The sequence below is a fragment of the Rhinopithecus roxellana genome, unplaced genomic scaffold, assembly GCF_007565055.1.
Source record: "Rhinopithecus roxellana isolate Shanxi Qingling unplaced genomic scaffold, ASM756505v1 contig185, whole genome shotgun sequence".
Classification (NCBI taxonomy): domain Eukaryota; kingdom Metazoa; phylum Chordata; class Mammalia; order Primates; family Cercopithecidae; genus Rhinopithecus; species Rhinopithecus roxellana.
In genome coordinates this window covers 3,052-10,466 of record NW_022141856.1, presented here as the reverse complement: position 1 = coordinate 10,466, position 7,415 = coordinate 3,052, and the positions used below count along the sequence as shown (strand labels likewise).

Here is a 7,415-nt window from a genome sequence, read left to right as displayed (position 1 = left end):
TGTCTATATTTTATACCTATTTCTATTATATTTATTATGTCTATATTTTATACCAATATCTATAATGTCTATATTTGTTACCTATATCTGTTATATCTATTATGTCTATATTTTTTACCTATATCTATTATATCTATTGTGTCTATATTTTATCCCTATATCTCTTATATCCATTATGTCTATATTTTATACCTATATGTATTATATCTACTATGTCTATATTTTATGCCTATATCTATTATATCTATTATGTCTATATTTTATACCTACATCTATTATATCTGTTATGTCTAAATATTATACCTATATCTATTATGTCTATATTTCGTACCTATATCTATTATAACCATTATGTCTATACTTTGTACCTATATCTAATATGTCTATATTTTATACCTATATCTATTATGTCTATATTTTATATCTGTAACTATTATATCTGTCTATATTTTATACCTATATCTATTGTATCTATTATGTCTATATCTTTTTTTTTTTTTTAACAAGCTTAATTCACTTTATTTTTCTGGTATAAAAAGCCTGTGTTGTAGCCACAGCTGGAGCCTGGGTCCGCTGCACGGAGACTCTGGTGTGGGTCTTGACAAGGTGGTCAGTGAATTCCTGATAAGTAGACTTGGTAAACACAGTCTCCTTCCACAGGTCAGGGGTCAGGTAGCTGTAGGTCTTAGAGATGGCATCAAAGGTGGCCTTGGCGAAGTTGCCCAGGGTGGCAGTGCAGCCCCGGGCTGAGGTGTAGCAGTCATCAATACCAGCCATCATGAGCAGCTTCTTGGGCACAGGTGCTGAGACGATACCAGTGCCCCTGGGTGCAGGGATGAGGCGCACCAGCACAGAGCCACAGCGGCCTGTCACCTTGCAAGGGACGGTGTGGGGCTTGCCGATCTTGTTCCCCCAGTAGCCTCTGCGCACCGGGACAATGGAGAGTTTGGCCAGGATGATGGCCCCACGGATGGCGGTGGCCACCTCCTTGGAGCACTTAACACCCAGGCCGACGTGGCCATTGTAGTCCCCGATAGCAACAAACGCCTTGAACCTGGTGCGCTGTCCAGCAGGGGTCTGCTTCTGCACCGGCATAATCTTCAAAACCTCATCTTTGAGAGAGGCCCCCAAGAAAAAGTCAATGATCTCAGATTCCTTAATGGGCAGAGAGAAGAGGTAGATCTCCTCCAGGGACCTGATCTTCATGTCCTTGACCAAGCGGCCCAGCTTGGTGACGGACATCCACTTCTTATCCTCGGCCTTGCCTCCGCGAGCTCCACGGCCTCGGCCCCGACCCCGTCCACGGCCGCGACCCCGGCCCCGGATGCCACTGCCGAAACCTCCGTGGAAGACACCGCGGTTCCCCATCCCAGGGCCACCAGGGCCTCCGGACCACCCCGCTTCACCGGCGTCATCCGCCATTTGGTGTTTTCTCGGAGAAGAAGCTAATGTCTACATCTTATACACATATCTATTATATCTATTAGGTCTATATTTCATACCTATACCTATGATATCTATTATGTCTATATTTTATATCTATATCTATTATATCTATTATGTCTATATTTTATAACTATATTGATTATATCTATTATGTCTATATTTTATACCTATATCTTTTATATCAATTTTGTCTATATTTTATACCTATTTCAATTATGACTATATATTATTCCTATATCTATAATATCTATTACGTCTATATTTTATACCTATATCTATTATATCTATTATGTCTATATTTCATACCTATATCTATTACATCGATTATGTGTATATCTTATACATATATCTATTATATCTATTATGTCTATATTTATAGCTATATCTATTAGCTCTATTATGTCTATATTTTATACCTATATCTTTTATATCTATTTTGTCTATATTTTATACCTATTTCAATTATGTCGATATTTTATTCCTATATCTATTATATCTATTATGTCTATATTTTATACCTATATCTATTATATCTATTATGTCTATATCTTATACATATATCTATTATATCTATTATGTCTATATTTTATACCTATATCTATTTTATCTATTATGTCTATATGTTATACCTATTTCTATTATATCTATTATGTCTATATTTTATAGCTATTTCTATTACGTCTATTTTATACCTATATCTATTATGTCTATATTTTATACCTATATCTATTATGTCTATTATGACTATATTGTATACCTATATCTATTATATCTATTATGCCTATATTTTATACCTATATCGATTATAGATATTATGTCTATATTTGATACCTACATCTATTATATCTATTATGTCTATATTTTACACCTATATCTATTATATCTATTACGTCTATATTTTATACCCATCTCTATTATATCTATTATGTTTATATTTTATACCTATTTCTATTATATCTGTGTCTATATTTTATACCTATATGTATTAAGTCTATATTTTATAACTGCATTTATTATATCTTTTATGTCTATATTTTATACCTATGTCTATTATGTCTATATTTTATAACGATATCTATTATGTCTACATTTTATACCTATATCTATTATATAATCTATGTGTATATTTTATATATATCTATTATGTCTATATTTTATAGCTATATCTATTATATTTATTATGTCTATATTTTATACCTATATCTATTATGTCTATATTTTATACCTATATGTATTACGTCAATATTTTATAACTGCATTTATTATATCTATTATGTCTATATTTTATACCTATATCTATTATGTCTATATTTTATATGGATATCTATTATGTCTACATTTTATACCTATATCTATTATATCATCTATGTGTATATTTTATATATATATCTATTATTTCTATATTTTATAGCTATATCTATTATATCTATTATGTCTATATTTTATACCTATATCTATTATATCTATTATGTCTATATTTTATACCTATATCAATTATATCTATTATGTGTATATTTCATACCTATATCTATTATGCCTATATTTTATACCCATATCTATTATATCTATTATGTCTATGTTTTATACCTGTTTCTATTATATCTATTATGTCTATATTTTATACCAATATCTACTATATCTATATTTTATGCCTATATGTATTATATGTATCTTTTATACCTATATCTATTATATCTATTATGTCTGTATTTTATACATATATCTATTATATCTATTATGTATATATTTTATACCTGTACCTACTATATCTCCATGTTTGAATTTTACACCTATGTCTATTATGTATATATTTTATACCTGTATCTATTATACCTATTATGTCTATATTTTATAACTATATGTATTATATCTATAATGTCTATATTTTATACCTGTATCTAATATATCTATTCTGTCTATATTGTATACCTATATATATTATATCTATTATGTCTATATTTTATAACAATATCCATTAAATCATTTATGTGTATATTTTATATCGTTATCTATTACGTCTACTGTGTCTATATTTTATACCTATATCTATTATATCTGTTATGTCTATATTTCACACCTATATTTATTATATCCACTATATCTATATTTTATACCTATGTCTATTATATCTATATTTGATACCTATATCCATTATATCAATTATATCTATAGTTTATACGTATATTTATTATATCTATGATGTCTATATTTTATAGCTATATCTATTATATCTATTATATATATAATTTATACGTATATCTATTATAGCTATATTTTATACCTATAACTATTATATCTATATTTTATACTTATATCTATTATATCTACTGTCTATATTTTATACCTGTATCTATTATATCTATTTTTTATACGTATATCTATGATATCTATTATATCTATATTTTATAGCTATATCTATTATATCTAATATGTCTATATTTTATACCTATATCTATTATAACTGTTATGTCTATATTTTATAGATATATCTATTATGGCTATATATTATACCTAGATCTATTATGTCTGTATTTTATACCTATATCTATTATGTCTTTATTTTATACCTATATCTATTATATCTATTATGTCTATACTTTATATCTGTTTCTATTATATCTATTATGTCTATATTTTATAGCTATATCTAATATGTCTATATTTTATACCTATATGTATTATATCTCTGATGTCTATATTTTATACCTATATGTATTATATCTTTTATGTCTATATGTTATCCCTGTAACTATTATATCTATTATGTCTACATTTTATACCTATATCTATTATATCTATTATGTGTATATATTGTTTTTTTTTTATTATACTTTAAGTTCTAGGGTACATGTGCATAACGTGCAGGTTTGTTACATGTGTATACTTATGCCATATTGGTGTGCTGCACCCATCAACTCGTCAGCACCCATCAATTCATCATTTATACCATGTATAACTCCCCAATGCAATCACTCCCTCCTCCCCCCTCCCCCCTCCCCATGATAGGCCCCAGTGCGTGATGTTCCCCTTCCCGAGTCCAAGTGATCTCATTGTTCAGTTCCCACCTATGAGTGAGAACATACGGTCTTTGGTTTTCTGTTCTTGTGATAGTTTGCTAAGAATGATGGTTTCCAGCTGCATCCATGTCCCTATATCTATTATGTCTATATTTGATACCTGTATCGATTATATGTATTATGTCTATATTTTATAACTATATCTATTATATCTCTTATGTCTATATTTTATAAATATATCTATTGTATGTATTATGTTTATATTTTATCCCCATATCTATTATGTGTATATTTTATATTTTTATCTATTATATATATTATGTCTGTTTTTTATACCTATATCTATTATATCTTTTATGTCTGTATTTTATGACTATATATATTATATCCCCTATATGTATATTATATACTTATATCTATCATATCTATATTTGATTCCTATATCCATTATATCTATTATATCTATATTTTATACATATATGTATCATATCTATTATGTCTATATTTTATGCCTATATCTATTATAACTATTATATCTATATTTTATATTATATCTATTATAACCATATTTTCTACCTATATCCATTATATCTATATTTTTTCTATATCTATTATATATATTATATTTATATTTATAATTATATCTATTATATCTATGTTTTATACCTATATTTAATATATCTATTGTCTATATTATATACCTGTATCTATTATATCTATTTTTTATACATATATCTATTATATCTATTATATCTAAATTTTATGCCTATATCTATTATATCTATATTTTTTACCTGTATCTATTATATCTATTATGTATATATTTTATACATATATCTATCTATTATGTCTAAATATTATACCTATATCTATTATGTCTATATTTTACACCTATATCTATTATATCAACTAGGTGTATATTTTATACGTATATCCATTATGTCTATATTGCATACCTATATCTATTTTATATATTATGTCTATATTTCATACCTATATGTATTATATCTATTATGTCTATATTTATACCTATATGTATTATGTCTATTTTTATTCTTACATGTGTTATATCTATTATGTCTGTATTTCATACCTATATGTTATTATATCTTTTATTACTATATTTTATACCTATAAATATTATATCTATTATGTCTATATTTTATAACTATATCTATTATAATCCATTATGTTATATTTGATACCTATATCTATTATATCTATTATGTCTATTTTTTATATCTGTATCTATTATATGTATTATATCTATATTTTTTACCGATATCTATTGTATCTATATTTTATATGTATATCTATTATACATATTATATCTATATTTTATACCTATATCTGTTATATCTATATTTTATACCTCTATGTGTTATATCTATTATGTCTATAATTCATACCTATATCTATTATTATGTGATGAATATATTTTATACCTATATCTATCATATCTATTATGTCTGTATTTTATGCCTGTGTCTAATATGTCTATATCTTCTACCTATATCTATTATATCTATATTTATACCTATATCTATTATATCTATATTTCACAACCTATATCTATTATATCTATTATGTCTATATTTAATACCTATAATCAATTATGTCTATATTGTATACCTATATCTATTATATAAACTATGTGTATATTTTATAAGTATATGTATTATATCTATTATGTCTATATTTTATTCCTATATCTATTATCCCTATTATGTCTATATTTTATACGTATATCTATTATATCGATATTTTATACTACATCTATCTTATCTTTTATATTTATATTTATAACTATATCTATTATATCTATATTTTATAACTGTATCTATTATAACTATTATATCTATATTTTATACCTATATCTATTATATGTATATTTTATACCTATATCTAATATACCTATTATATCTATATTTTGTACCTATATCTATTATATCTATATTTTATACCTTAATCTATTATATCTATTATGTCTATCTATTATATCTATTTATCTATATTTTATACCTATATCTATTATATCTATATTTCATACCTGTATCTATTTATCTATTTGGTCTACATTTTATACCTATATCTATTATGTCTATATTTTATAACTGTATCTTTATATCTATTATGTCTATATTTTATAACTATATATTATGTCTATATTTTTACAACTATTTCTATTATACATATTATGCCTATTTTTTTTGCCTATATCTATTATATCCACTATATATATATTTTATACCTATATCTATTATATCTATGTTTGATACCTATATCCATTATATCTACTATATCTATATTTTATCATATGTCTATCATATCTATTATGTCTATATTTTATGCCTATATCTATTATATCTATTATATCAATATTTTATACTTATATCTATATAACCATATTTTATACCTATATCCATGATATCTATATTATTTACCTGTATCTATTATATCCATTTTATTTATATTTTATATTTATATCTATTATATCTACATTTTATACCTATATCTATTATATCTATTGTCTATATTTTATACCTGTATCTATTATATCTAATTTTTATACATATATCTATTATATCTATATTTTATATCTATATCATTATATCTATATTTTGTACCTGTATCCATTATATCTATTATGTCTATATTTTATCCCTAGGTCAATTATACTCTATTATGTCTATATTTTATACCTATATCTATTATATCTATTATATTTATATTTTATAAGTATATCTATTATATCTATATTTTATACCTGTATCTATTATATCTATATTTTTATATCTATATCTATTATTTTATTTATACGTATTTCTATTATATCTATTATGTCTATATTTTATCCTATGTCTATTAAATCTATTCTGTCTTTTTTTTACCTATATCTATTGTATCTATTATGTCTGTATTTTAAACCTATACCTATTTTTGTCTGTATTT

The 7,415-nt window shown here is 24.4% G+C and overlaps 1 pseudogene across 1 annotated transcript; it reads right to left on the bottom strand.

Moving 5' to 3' along the window:
• Nucleotides 1-493: 493 nt before the first annotated feature.
• On the bottom strand, nucleotides 494-1,422 carry LOC115895726 (annotated as a pseudogene). The gene has a single exon (XR_004055857.1). The product of XR_004055857.1 is annotated as a 40S ribosomal protein S2 pseudogene (transcript).
• Between the last annotated feature and the right edge of the window lie 5,993 nt (nucleotides 1,423-7,415).